The sequence below is a fragment of the Pleurodeles waltl genome, chromosome 11 (assembly GCF_031143425.1).
Source record: "Pleurodeles waltl isolate 20211129_DDA chromosome 11, aPleWal1.hap1.20221129, whole genome shotgun sequence".
Classification (NCBI taxonomy): Eukaryota; Metazoa; Chordata; class Amphibia; order Caudata; family Salamandridae; genus Pleurodeles; species Pleurodeles waltl.
The window spans coordinates 424,364,251-424,379,339 of NC_090450.1; the positions used below are offsets into that span (position 1 = coordinate 424,364,251).

A 15,089-nucleotide genomic window follows, 5' to 3' on the forward strand; every position below is an offset into this window, starting at 1 on the left:
CACAGTTATACTAAAAATAAAGGTACTTTATTTTTATGACAATATGCCAAAGTATCTTAGAGTGTACCCTCAGTGAGAGGATAGGAAATATACACAAGATATATATACACAATAGCAAAAATATGCAGTATAGTCTTAGAAAACAGTGCAAACAATGTATAGTTACAATAGGATGCAATGGGGAAACATAGGGATAGGGGCAACACAAACCATATACTCCAAAAGTGGAATGTGAACCACGAATGGACCCCAAACCTATGTGACCTTGTAGAGGGTCGCTGGGACTATTAGAAAATAGTGAGAGTTAGAAAAATAACCCTCCCCAAGACCCTGAAAAGTGAGTGCAAAGTGCACTGAAGTTCCCCTAAGGACAAAATAGTCGTGTTAGAGGGAAAATGCAAGGAAAACACAAATCAGCAATGCAACAACGATGGATTCCTGACTGAGGGTACCTGTGGAACAAGGGGACCAAGTCCAAAAGTCACCAGCAGCTCGGAGATGGGCAGATGCCCAAGAAATGCCAGCGGTTGGTGCAAAGAAGCTCTTACTAGGCTGAAGAACTGTGAATACTGCAGGAACGACAAGGGCTAGAGACTTCCCCTTTGGAGGATGGATCCCCCACGCCTTGGAGAGTCGTGCAGAAGTGTTTTCCCGCCGGATGGACGCCAACAAGCCTTGCTACACGCCAATCGTGCGTTTGGCGTTTTTGGACGCTGCTGGGGCCCAGGAGGGACCAGGAGGTCGCAAATTGGACCTGCAGAGAGAGGGGACGTCGAGCAAGACAAAGAGCCCTCACTGAAGCAGGTAGCACCCGGAGAAGTGCCAGAAACAGGCACTACGAGGATGCGTGAAACGGTGCTCGCCGAAGTTGCACAAAGGAGTCCCACGTCGCCGGAGACCAACTTAGAAAGTCGTGCAATGCAGGTTAGAGTGCCGTGGACCCAGGCTTGGCTGTGCACGAAGGATTTCCGCCGGAAGTGCACAGGGGCCGGAGTAGCTTGCAAAGTCGCGGTTCCCAGCAATGCAGCCCAGCGAGGTGAGGCAAGGACTTACCTCCACCAAACTTGGGCTGAAGAGTCACTGGACTGTGGGGGTCACTTGGACGGTGTCGCTGGATTCGAGGGACCTCGCTCGTCGTGCTGAGAGGAGACCCAAGGGACCGGTAATGCAGCTTTTTGGTGCCTGCGGTTGCAGGGGGAAGATTCCGTCGACCCACGGGAGATTTCTTCGGAGCTTCTGGTGCAGAGAGGAGGCAGACTACCCCCACAGCATGCACAAGCAGGAAAACAGTCGAGAAGGCGGCAGGATCAGCGTTACAGAGTTGCAGTAGTCGTCTTTGCTACTATGTTGCAGGTTTGCAGGCTTCCAGCGCGGTCAGCGGTCGATTCCTTATCAGAAGGTGAAGAGGGAGATGCAGAGGAACTCGGCTGAGCTCATGCATTCGTTATCTAAAGTTTCCCCAGAGACAGAGACCCTAAATAGCCAGAAAAGAGGGTTTGGCTACCTAGGAGAGAGGAAAGGCTACTAACACCTGAAGGAGCCTATCACAAGGAGTCTCTGACGTCACCTGGTGGCACTGGCCACTCAGAGCAGTCCAGTGTGCCAGCAGCACCTCTGTTTCCAAGATGGCAGAGGTCTGGAGCACACTGGAGGAGCTCTGGACACCTCCCAGGGGAGGTGCAGGTCAGGGGAGTGGTCACTCCCCTTTCCTTTGTCCAGTTTCGCGCCAGAGCAGGGGCTAAGGGGTCCCTGAACCGGTGTAGACTGGCTTATGCAGAATTGGGCACATCTGTGCCCAACAAAGCATTTCCAGAGGCTGGGGGAGGCTACTCCTCCCCTGCCTTCACACCATTTTCCAAAGGGAGAGGGTGTCACACCCTCTCTCAGAGGAAGTTCTTTGTTCTGCCATCCTGGGCCAGGCCTGGCTGGACCCCAGGAGGGCAGCTGACTGTCTGAGGGGTTGGCAGCAGCAGCAGCTGCAGAGAAACCCCAGGAAGGGCAGTCTGGCAGTACCAGGGTCTGTGCTACAGACCACTGGGATCATGGAATTGTACCAACAATGCCAGGATGGCATAGAGGGGGCAATTCCATGATCATAGACATGTTACATGGCCATATTCGGAGTTACCATGGTGAAGCTACATATAGGTAGTGACCTATATGTAGTGCACGCGTGTAATGGTGTCCCCGCACTCACAAAGTTCAGTGAATTGGCTCTGAACAATGTGGGGGCACCTTGGCTAGTGCCAGGGTGCCCTCACACTAAGTAACTTTGCACCTAACCTTTACCAGGTAAAGGTTAGACATATAGGTGACTTATAAGTTACTTAAGTGCAGTGTAAAATGGCTGTGAAATAACGTGGACGTTATTTCACTCAGGCTGCAGTGGCAGGCCTGTGTAAGAATTGTCAGAGCTCCCTATGGGTGGCAAAAGAAATGCTGCAGCCCATAGGGATCTCCTGGAACCCCAATACCCTGGGTACCTCAGTACCATATACTAGGGAATTATAAGGGTGTTCCAGTAAGCCAATGTAAATTGGTAAAAATGGTCACTAGCCTGTCAGTGACAATTTGGAAAGAAATGAGAGAGCATAACCACTGAGGTTCTGATTAGCAGAGCCTCAGTGAGACAGTTAGTCACTACACAGGTAACACATTCAGGCACACTTATGAGCACTGGGGCCCTGGGTTACCAGGGTCCCAGTGACACATACAACTAAAACAACATATATACAGTGAAAAATGGGGGTAACATGCCAGGCAAGATGGTACTTTCCTACAGGCCCCCTACATACAGAATTGAAAATCACATAGGTTTTGGCTTTGGCCCATAACAGAGGAGCAGCTCAAGTCTACTGTCATAGTGAATAAGGACCTTGTGACAGGTATGCTAATATGTAGGAATAAATTGTTCCTTTTAAGTACACTCTTAATAGACCTTTACACCGGTTCGCGAACCTCATGTTGTATAAGGCTTTATGTTTCGCTTCCTCAAGTTATCCAATAATTCTGTTTAGTAAAAGGAAAAAGAAAAAAAAACTGCAAAGTCTTTATGTCGGTCCTCTCATGTCCTCTCTTTTCTTATTGTCCTTTCTCCCTTATTTATGTTTCTTCTGTAAACCTTCCTAGCTACGTTGGTGGGCTTCAGGGTTAACTCGTATGAAGTCCCAGAGAGAAAAAGGGAAAAGAAAGATATGAAGCCTTATTAGGTAAGTGTACGGGTTTGTACTTTTCTTACTACTTCTTCCCACACCCGAAACGTGTTTCACCACCTTTGCATAATTTATATGTAGCACCCTTTTCCCTCTTGTGCACGTTGTGACTGTTTGGTTAGCATGCATCGTTCCTTATCTGTTTTATCATTATTTGCGGCTTTCCTTTTTTTCTTCTTTTGTTTAAATTTTGGTTAATACTGCACCCCTCTCCCCATGTGCTTTCTGTGTCGTGCTTTACTTATCTCTCCTGTGCTGCCCGTATGGAAAACATGTTTTCCAGCAAAGGGTAAACAAAAAAAAAACAAAAAAAACCAACTGCATTCACCCAGAGAACCAGATATTCAGCAATAGGACTTTCCCTTTCCCACCGTGCTTAGTAGATGGTGTCTGTGCCACGCATGCCCTTTCCACATTCTGGTCCTGCCTCCGTCCTCCCCCTTACAGTTTTCTATTCTCCTGCCCGTTTCCGTACCTGAGAAAGACACGCTCCTCCAGGAACGTGGCTGGCTTCTTCATCCATCTGTCTCTCTCTCTTTCTTTCTGCTCGTTCTTCATCCTCCTCACCACTGTCTGGACTGGTGGTGTTCGCCCTCCGCCTCCGGTACGCCTCCCTTCCGTAGAGCGATCCGCTCACTTTTCTTCCCGTTGTCTTCGCATCTCCTCTCCTGCACTCCCAGCATCTCTTCCTCCGTCTTAGTTTCGGTGTGTTATCTTTTCGGGCTTCGCTGTCGTCACTGACGCACTGGTAGGAAGTGTGGGAATATACTCCTGAGTGTGTCCCCAGGGCACTCTACGTCCACCCCCGGTAGCCGCGATCCATATGTCCCGTCAAAGACCCAAATGCAGGAAAATCCAGCCCAGTTTGACAATCACACTTCAAAAAACTGAAAAGCAATAGTTGCAAAGCTTGATTTTTTTTTCAGCCACGAGTAATTACTCTGGAGTGCACTGGAGACTATCACTTTTTTCCACTCTTTCTCTCTTGAAAACAGTCTGGGTTGCTTGCTTCCCATTCAGAAAGGATCTGAACTGCCAACTTGGGCTGGAGTGGTCCAACAGGAGCAGAAATAAGACTGGTTTCAATGAGGGTGGTTGTTGTGTATACTAGTACAACGAGTAAATAAACAAAACTGGAATGCCGTTCAGAGTAACTGTCAGTAGCTGCATTTAATTCAAGTTTTCTACCCATCACTTTTTGCAAGATCTTACGTGAAACTGGTATCCCTAGATGTAAGCCTTGTGCTCACTATGTCACTGGCATTCAGAAAGACCGAACTAACGAGTCCCAAATAGTGCAAAAACTTTCCGGGTGGGTGGTGCTAATTTCCCCATTCATAGAAGACATACACTGGAAGTTTGGGATGAACAGTTCTTACTGGAGCAGGATCACTCCAGATTTGCACAAAGGTGCTTCTCATCTGGAATGGCATGTTCTGTAAACAAATGAGGCACAGAAATGTGGCCAATTGTTGAGCTTAATTGAAGTATTCCACTCATCACCTCTTTTGCTCAATGTGACAACCTAAGTGCAATACGATTGCCTAGACATGGGTCGCATGATCATTGTGCCACAGGAATTAAGATCCAACTCATGAACTGAGCTGCATCATACTGACAAGACCCATGGTGGAGTGAAGAGGTCTAGGTTGCTTGTTTTTAATACAAAACCTGGTCTAGGAGCTTAGGCTGCAATGTTCCAATAGGAGCAGGACCAAGTCTGATTTGCAAGACAGTTGGTCTCGCTTGGAGTTGCTTAGTAGGCAATAAATGATGGACTGAAATACATGCCGGAGTAAATAGCAGCACCAAGAGCCTGGTTTGCATGAGTGTCTGGAGTGTGTTAAGAACACAAAGGACCGGATCATGGGCCAAAGCAGTTAGATAACATACTTGAATTAACTTCAGACAATGCTATTTATTTTCTTGTTGTCTTCATACCACACACTAAGACTGTATATCAATATGACAACTTATTATACACTTTAGAATTGATAGGCTAATTACATTGGTTAGAAATTTGCCCCAATGTTTTGGCCTTTTGATGAACACTATTTTTACTGGCTACAAATCTATGTGCTTTACCCCAGTTAACCACTGTTAAAGTGCTTGTGTACTTTTACAATATGGTATAACTGGTAAACACGTACGAGTCCCTAGTATATGGTACCCGCAGTGTACCCAAGGCCTGCTAGTTAAATAACACCAATGGGCTGCAGCACCCATTGTGGCACCCACTGCAATGACAATGGAGACATGTCTGCAAGCCTGCCACCAGTACCCAGTCTGTCCAGGTTTAAACACAATGTCAACCTGTCAAAATTAACCCTTTTGATAGGCCTAAACTATCCTTTTAAATATTAATAAGTTGTCCTCAAGATAGGCCCCAACGCCTGTATGATATGTGTGTGTTATTTAGAAGGACTACATGTAGAAGTTTAATATTGCACGTCTTTATACAGGGAGTGCAGAATTATTAGGCAAGTTGTATTTTTGAGGATTAATTTTATTATTGAACAACAACCATGTTCTCAATGAACCCAAAAAACTCATTAATATCAAAGCTGAATATTTTTGGAAGTAGTTTTTAGTTTGTTTTTAGTTTTAGCTATGTTAGGGGGATATCTGTGTGTGCAGGTGACTATCACTGTGCATAATTATTAGGCAACTTAACAAAAAAAAATATATACCCATTTCAATTATTTATTATTACCAGTGAAACCAATATAACATCTCAACATTCACAAATATACATTTCTGACATTCAAAAACAAAACAAAAACAAATCAGTGACCAATATAGCCACCTTTCTTTGCAAGGACACTCAAAAGCCTGCCATCCATGGATTCTGTCAGTGTTTTGATCTGTTCACCATCAACATTGCGTGCAGCAGCAACCACAGCCTCCCAGACACTGTTCAGAGAGGTGTACTGTTTTCCCTCCTTGTAAATCTCACATTTGATGATGGACCACAGGTTCTCAATGGGGTTCAGATCAGGTGAACAAGGAGGCCATGTCATTAGATTTCCTTCTTTTATACCCTTTCTTGCCAGCCACGCTGTGGAGTACTTGGACGCGTGTGATGGAGCATTGTCCTGCATGAAAATCATGTTTTTCTTGAAGGATGCAGACTTCTTCCTGTACCACTGCTTGAAGAAGGTGTCTTCCAGGAACTGGCAGTAGGACTGGGAGTTGAGCTTGACTCCATCCTCAACCCGAAAAGGCCCCACAAGCTCATCTTTGATGATACCAGCCAAACCAGTACTCCACCCCCACCTTGCTGGCGTCTGAGTCCGACTGGAGCTCTCTGCCCTTTACCAATCCAGCCACGGGCCCATCCATCTGGCCCATCAAGACTCACTCTCATTTCATCAGTCCATAAAACCTTAGAAAAATCAGTCTTGAGATATTTCTTGGCCCAGTCTTGACGTTTCAGCTTGTGTGTCTTGTTCAGTGGTGGTCGTCTTTCAGCCTTTCTTACCTTGGCCATGTCTCTGAGTATTGCACACCTTGTGCTTTTGGGCACTCCAGTGATGTTGCAGCTCTGAAATATGGCCAAACTGGTGGCAAGTGGCATCGTGGCAGCTGCACGCTTGACTTTTCTCAGTTCATGGGCAGTTATTTTGCGCCTTGGTTTTTCCACACGCTTCTTGCGACCCTGTTGACTATTTTGAATGAAACGCTTGATTGTTCGATGATCACGCTTCAGAAGCTTTGCAATTTTAAGAGTGCTGCATCCCTCTGCAAGATATCTCACTATTTTTGACTTTTCTGAGCCTGTCAAGTCCTTCTTTTGACCCATTTTGCCAAAGGAAAGGAAGTTGCCTAATAATTATGCACACCTGATATAGGGTGTTGATGTCATTAGACCACACCCCTTCTCATTACAGAGATGCACATCACCTAATATGCTTAATTGGTAGTAGGCTTTCGAGTCTATACAGCTTGGAGTAAGACAACATGCATAAAGAGGATGATGTGGTCAAAATACTCATTTGCCTAATAATTCTGCACTCCCTGTAGTGAAAAACACATAAAAGCCATTTTCACTGTAGCAAAGCCGCCAGCTTCCACAGAGAAACAATGGATTACATTATAATACTTCATAATGCTAATTTCTGAATGCTAACATCTAGATAAATATTTCAAGGACTCTGACAGTTAAAACAAAATTTACTTTGGACTTAAAGTTACATTTGTCTAATTATTACAGAAAAGGTAATTTAGCAAAGTTAACTTTGGACTGCCTGAAGTCTACTGAAGTACTTCTGTAATTATTCAACTATGGCCATTCAGCTTGATGGCTCTCTTATGGTGAGGTGCAAAGTACTCTCAGAGACAATAGGCCTTGGTTGGGGGCAGGTGTTTTCTTACCCATGACAGAATAGACTGAGGGCTGTGCCCAGATCCTCTGGGCCTTAAAGGAGGTGGTGGTGGCGGAAGAGGGGGGGGGTTGGGGGGCAGCAGATTTACACTGCCTCCCCTTTTATCCTTTTAGTCAGCCAGGCACCAACCTAAGAGGGAAAGAGAGCTGCCACACAGCTGGTTTAGAGTGACCACTGGGATGGGACTGTGAGCTTCCTCTTTGACATGAGAGGGTGAAATCCTGCCTCAACATCTCATCCTGCTTGCCAGATTTGCTGGTGTTTTACATATAAATATTTTGGGGGCACTTCAAGGGAGAGAAACTACATGGCAAAAAACTGCGTGTATCCGCTGTCTGGTTGCTGAAAGCTCGGCTTTGATTTTACCAGACCTGTGTGTTTGAGTTTGTAGGGGGTACACAGACTGCCTAAAGATGGATTTTAGTGTTAGATGTGGGAGGACATTAGGATTACTGTACTACACTCCCCACACACACACACACACACACCCGGTGTCAGTGTTTAGGGTGACCAAAGACTTTGTCCATCTTGAAAACGCCCAAGGTGAGCAGGGTTAAGGCATCCCCGCGGTCATTCCTACCCACTAGCTCGTGACAGGGATAAATACGGCATCTCCAAGCACTTCTTTCAGAGCACTCCTGGACCTGGGGACTATCAGACGAGGATTGAACCTACTGCCTGCAACCTGCAAAGAGTCCTGGAGGACTGGACCTGTTCTCCTTCTTGTACCCAAGGCAAAGAAGCGGACTCATGTTTATAGTGTTAGCTTTCTGCTCAGGATACAAGTATGCAACAAGAATTAAGAGGCATTTCCTGCAACTGCTCAAAGGCAACTGGACTCTGCCTGCCACCCTATGAGTTTTTAAGCGATTCCCCCCAAGGTCTCCGGAGGATTTATAAGTGTAGTCCTGTGGCGGATTGTAAATGAAGAACTAAGGTCAGAGAGAAAAATCTCTGACCAGGAAGAACATGATTGGGGTATCTGACCCGCACTCCAACGAGGTCACCCACAAATTGTACCTAGGTTGCGGGCTACTGCGACCATTGACTATCATTGGTTCTTTGTGCTTCTTGGCGATAAATCTTCTTAAAACTTCAAATTTACATCTCAGGATACCCTTATTGAATGTTTGTTATTTCTGCATAATTATGTTTATTAAATTCACTCTATTTGTCTAATTCATTAAGTTATGTACTGTTTTGCATTTAAACGTTATTACTGTTTTAGTACTGCATAAAAACTTACACATAGCATCCAAGTTAAGCCCATCTGGTCTGTGCCGAAGCTTCCAGGGGGTTGAGCTCAGGTTTATACAGTGACTTTAGTGGTTCACCCTGACAGAGACTGTGGTTATTACTTGAAGTCCGTACTTAGACCCCTTCAACTAATACCCTGACTTCTCAAAGTATTGTACTGCAAACACACATTTAGCACTTACTGTCCTTATGTGGGGGTAGAGGTGCATGCCATAAGGGTAGCACACTATGTAGTGTGCAGTGAATAGTTGGAAGTGTGTTCTCTATGTTATGAAACTGTTTGGAAAGTGTTTCCCTATTGGACATGATGACTACTGAGGTGCTGTTATTGTGTTATGGGATGCGGTCCTTAGCAGTGCGGCGGATCAAGAAGTGTGAGAGACCAGCACACAGTTTACAGTTTTGAGTAACTAGCAGCTTTCAGCAGCTCTGCTGGTGCTTTTATGGTGTTTCTTATGTTCACAGTCCACCAAGCTAGGAACTGAACTCTTGTCCATTCTGAAATATTTTGTTTAAATGTATTGTTCTGACAGGGCATAGGTTAAAAGGGAGTAATCTGCTAGGATGGACTTTGTTAATATCATCCCATTTTTTATTGTTATTGTGAGATGTCAAGAAGCGTCTGTAGTATGTAGCTCGCTGGGACCTGCAGTGGCAGACTAAATTGAAGTCCTCCATTGCTCAGTAGCATGCAGGTGTTTTTTTTGTTGTTTTGTTTTTATATAGTTATTCCACGCCTGTCCAGCTGGTAATTGATGTTTACGGCTGTGGACTAATACAGGACTGGGTGATGAGTACGATCCCTGTCAATTTTGTCGTATGTAATGTAAGAGTGTCGAGCAGAAACAGGGAATTATTATAGGATTACTACTGGGGTGCTTTATACATTGTCTTGAATTATAATTGTATTTATATGGTACTTACTACGCCTGATGAGTCGTCGTGCTTTACGATATATTAGCATGCTGCTCCAGAACCTGGGTTAGTATTTTTTATTTTGGTTATTGGTCTTGCACTCTTAAGGAAGCCATACCATGCATTTACTCCAGTTTCTATGTGCCAGGTTAATATAAATTAGGTGTGATCTTTAGTGGCAGCAGATATGTGAAATCATACATTCGTTGGCAGGATTAATAGATGAGCTACATGAGATTAGGTATGGATACGTTGCAGGGAAACGACTTTTAAAGGAGAGGTTGTGATCTTTGAAATGTGGTGAAGGCAATCTGCAGAGATAGTATCATAGGGATTAGGGCAAACGTGACAGAGTAGGCTATGGTTAGGGAGGGGAGGCATGCAGAGGATAAGAAATCAAGGAAAGTTATTTGAAAGACAAAGGAGAGTTAAATCAAGGTTAGTTTTCATGCAGGGTTTTTAGGAATATTGTGAAGGCTTTTTGAGATTTGATGCAAACCTGTAGATAGACGTTACTTGCATGTGTTACAATATCACTATAGACAATAAGAACACCTGCACGCACATTCCACCATCATCCGTTGGGTAAAAAGAATGAAAATAAATATGGTTTTAGTCTCCCATAAAATCCGATGGAAGGAAACCACAAAAACATGAGTGCTGTAATTTGAATGTTTATGCCAGAGTTGTTCTTCCCCTTTCCCTCTTGATGATTAGGGCAGGAAGAAGGAAACAGTCTGTTTTATTGAGTTTGTATAATGTAATACCTCTCAGGACAGACAGCACTTGGGCTGTTCCCCAGCTGAAGCACACACAACAGAGGCACAGTTAAGTATGAGATCCCACATTGGGCTGCCATTCAGCCCTACGGCAGCAGCAATCAGAGACACAAAAGCAAGGGCCTGTCCAGAAATCTCACTTAGCATCAGATAATGCAGCACAACCCCTCACACCCACCACCTACGAAACCTGGAACAGGAGTAATCAGAAGCCCTTCCCTAACAAGGTTCTCAATGAATGTCTAAAGGAAGTTCTATCTCCATTCCTCCCCACCCCATTGTCTAGTCTCCACCATCAAACTAATGGATTGCAGGCAATACACTTCCACCATCTGTGAAAGCCGTCCTCATATTCAGCCTGTGCCATGTTAAAGCACTATGCAGGTTTTTATGCTAAAGCACTCTGCAGAATATTTGTTTCTGCCTCCACTGCTGATTCAATTTTAACTAGCCCTATATTCAAGTATGGATTAGTGGCAAAATGCATGTACAAAGTCTACTTCAGACGGGGAATTGACATAATATGTTGGTGATCATAATAGCTCTATAGTTTTTAGTATTTTACTCTTGATTCTTACATTGCATCAGCAATGGTTCCAGTATAAACATGTTTACGTATGTTAACAAAATGTATCTATATAGGTATACAACGGCTAATGCTTCCAGATAGCTCCCTTTACATACACAAATGCATGTAGAAATATAAAAGACAGATGATTGTTCTTTAAAAATAAACTTTACAAAAAATTGCAACTTGAAAACGATTTGCTAAACTTTTGTACAACTTTAAAAACCATTTCTCAGAAGCAGAATTTGGATAAATGTATTGGATGCGTGCCAAAGTAGGCCATGAAACCATAATCCTAATAAATTGTGATTTTCATTTTCACATGAGCAAATAGACATTCATAAATTTGCTCATGCGGAAATCTGCTAAATGACTGCAAATTCACTTTCTCTACACTCCATTTTTCTCTCGCCATAAAAAGGTTTTTATCCCTGCCTTTGTCAGGACTAGATTTCCAAATGTAATAACGAGAGAAGAGATTTTTTTATTTTTTTTAAAGTGGCGAATATCCTTAAAAATGCAAGTTCACGATTGTACATAGATTTGCATGGAATTCCAACTCCAAAGCTTCTGTTTCTCACCTACTTCTAAGCCTCTGTACCTAGATTCTGGAAAAGTTAGAAAAATCACAACCTTGCTGGAATTCAAACCCTGAAATATAGAGAGCCCTGGCATAATTCAGAAGGTACTATCTATATTGAGAATGCCACCATAATTGACAACTTCGCTGCATGGCATAAAAAAGAACAAATGGATTTATTTTTATAGGGCAATTGAATATCGGCTCCATCCCCTACCCTAGGCGGTTAGGTACTGCATAAAACTCCCTGCCACAGGACCATGATATTGCTATTAAATCAACTCAGCATTACATATTTGTTGGTCTAATTAAAGTTAACATATAAAACAGTAGCATGTTGAGACTGCCATGCTAGTCCAAACAAACATATTTCTGGATACTTTGAAAATGTCAACAATTAGCCAGAAAGTAAATGTATGTGGACTAAAGCTAAACAAAAACCATCCTGCCAATAAACCAAAGTGTAAACTCAATAGAAAAGGGATAACAAAGTGAATGATACCAAAGCTCATGAAAATCCTGTTAACGTTTGAGAGAGGGATGCAAGTAACCCAACGGCATTGACAAAGGTGAGAGACTAAAGTCAGTCAATATAAAGATGGGGGATTGAGGGAGATAGAACACACCTGCTACTTGACACTGGAGTATACAATCAGAATATCAGACTGGCAGACGGGAGATACTGTGCTTGTTCAGGCCCTGCAAAAATAGATGGGACTGTAAAGCTGAAGTTTTTATGTGAGGTGTAAGATGACAAGGCAAACCAAATACCGCTTAACAGCCCAAAAGCCAAATGAACAACACACAATTCCTTATACCGAGACAAATGGCTCAAAGTATCTCCACCAGGATAAATATCTCAAAGAAGGACTATTATTGGGAGAGCATTGACTATGTTTCTATATTGGATTATGAATTTACACTTCATGCTAGAGGAATGACTCTGCATTTGTCTACACAACAGTAAGCCTTTATCAGAAGACCATTTCATCAAATCTCAATACCAAGATAAATGGCATTTGCTCATCAAGCCTCTGCAGTGGGAATACTAAATAATCAAGTCTCTACACCAGTTTAAGTGGGTCATCAAATCCCTGCACCGAGAAAAATAATTCTCAGTCTCTTTTCTCACAAACACGAATGGTTCATCAATGCATAATGGCTGAAGTATCTGTACCAAGACAACTGGTTGACCTTTATTAACCAACGACTACTTGTCAAGTATGCAGTTGAGTGAATGGCCCCATAAACTTTAGCGAGTAAAAATGTGCATGTCTTAATACAACTGTCATGTTGTTTTACAAGGTCAAGCAACTAGACAATCGTCAAAAAGACCAGATGAACTGTTTATTGTGTCTCTCAATCAAGACAAACGTTTGATTTTAGGCAGCATGAGCGCTGCAACCCTAGGAAAATAGACTTTACTAGTACCAAATGCATGACATATCTGCTTAAGCCCTGTGCCCAGGCCTTTAAGGGAGCTGGGTCCCGCCAGGTCACAGACCCAGTAGTCATTAAAAACAGACACTGAAACTGGTCTGTACCGGCCCCTATATAAAATACTCCCTAACTTTTCTGGTAAAACCACTTATCAATTTCTGAACAATTAATGTATAAAATGTTAAGCTAATCTATATCCGCTATTTAGTTCCTGTTCATATTTCATGTTTTACTTAATCTTGCACTCCCTAAGAGTGTCAGCTATTTCCTGGATTTTGTGTTGCTGTAACACAAGGTGTTTATAACAGGCCACGGTTGAAAGGTCAGGACAAAAATATCTCAAAGGAGGACTATTATTGGGAGAGTGATAACCGTGCTTCTACATGGGATTAAAGTTTACACTGCATGCTCGAGGAACGGCTCTGTTTGTCTACACAACATTAAGCCTTTATCGGAAGACCATCTCATCCAATTTCAATAATAAGCCTCTGTAATGGGAACACAAAACAAATAGAGTATAATCCTCAGTTTCTTTCCTCACATACACAAATGGTTCATCCATGCATAATGGATGAGGCATCTCTACCAAGATAACTGTTTCACCTTTAGTCACCAACGACTACTAGTCAAGCTGACTAAATGGCCCCATAAATAACAATTGCCAAGTTAATTTACAAGGACAAGCAACTCGTCAATCAGCAAAAGACTAGATTAACTGCTCATTGTGCATATCCATCAAGAGAGATGTTTGATTTTCGGAGGCATGAGCTCTGCAAGCCTAGGAAAACGGACATTACTGCAACATGCATGTTATATACACTTAAACCCTGTACCCAGGGCTTTGAAGGAGCTTGTTCTCACGGGTCAGAGACCAGGTAGTCTTTAAAAACAGACATTGAAACGAGTTTTTAATCGGTCCCTATATCATGGTCCCTTATTTTTCTGGTAAAGATGATGACCTATAAATGAATAATTAATGTATAAAACAATAAGGTAATAGAGGTCTGGAAGCCAAGCTGAAGACAGTGTAAGTTTCTCGCAGTGCCCATCAGTGGGTCAAAAAGGTTTTCAGAATAAATGGCCATTCAGTGCCTGGCTTCTCTGCATACCACACAGAGCAATGGTTTCGGATTTCAGTTGCAATTCTGCTTCAGTGCAAATGTTGTCAAAATACTGACAAGGCTAAAGGAAGTGTGCTGAAGAGGAAAGAGAGGTGAAATATATGCAAATGGACGAGATGAGGAGAGAAAAAGAGTATGCGTGTCTAACAGAATTAACATAACAATTGTAATGGCGACACTCTGAAGACCATGACCCTTTCTAAAGGCCCCAGTAATGTTTCATTTGCAGTCTCACAATTTCAGAATTACAACATTTTCAATATTATTTACAATAAACAATTATTATTATTTTATCTTAAACATCTCACAGTCATCGAACAAGCCAATAATCCTGGCTGGTTTTAAGTGTATGTGAGTTGTTTTGTTATATATCTCGATGCAATAACAGAAAGTTCAGTAAGGCACCAAAGTACTGGTTGGATGCAATAATGGAAAAATCATAGAAGCACCAAAATACCGTTTGGGTGGCGCACTATGGGAATCACAGAATATAGTTTATATGTTTAAGCCACGTCCTTTATTACAGGTCACGCCTTTTTTAGAACCCACACACGTACACTTTTTCATCCCATTTAAAGTCCATCCTCTGCCTTCATTGTATTTAAGTCCCAAAAACCGATCTAAAGCAGACTGTTTTCTCTGTGGCTGACTGTGCGTGTCCTACAGTTAACCCTCGATGATCACTTCAAAACGTCTCATTGTTGTGCGAATATTGGCGAGTACGGTTGTGAAATGCAAGCTACCTCTTCAATGAGTTGCGGCATTACACGTTATTCTTCCGGTTCTGGAGGAGCGAAGGAGTCCTACTGTCCTATCATTTACCTGAGAATGA

At 43.0% G+C, this 15,089-nt stretch overlaps 1 protein-coding gene across 3 annotated transcripts in view; it reads right to left on the reverse strand.

Moving 5' to 3' along the window:
* The window catches only part of GIGYF2 (GRB10 interacting GYF protein 2), a 1,376,329-nt gene that overhangs the window by 1,360,485 nt on the left and 755 nt on the right, over nt 1-15,089 (reverse strand). The gene's annotated exons all lie outside the window — the stretch shown is intronic.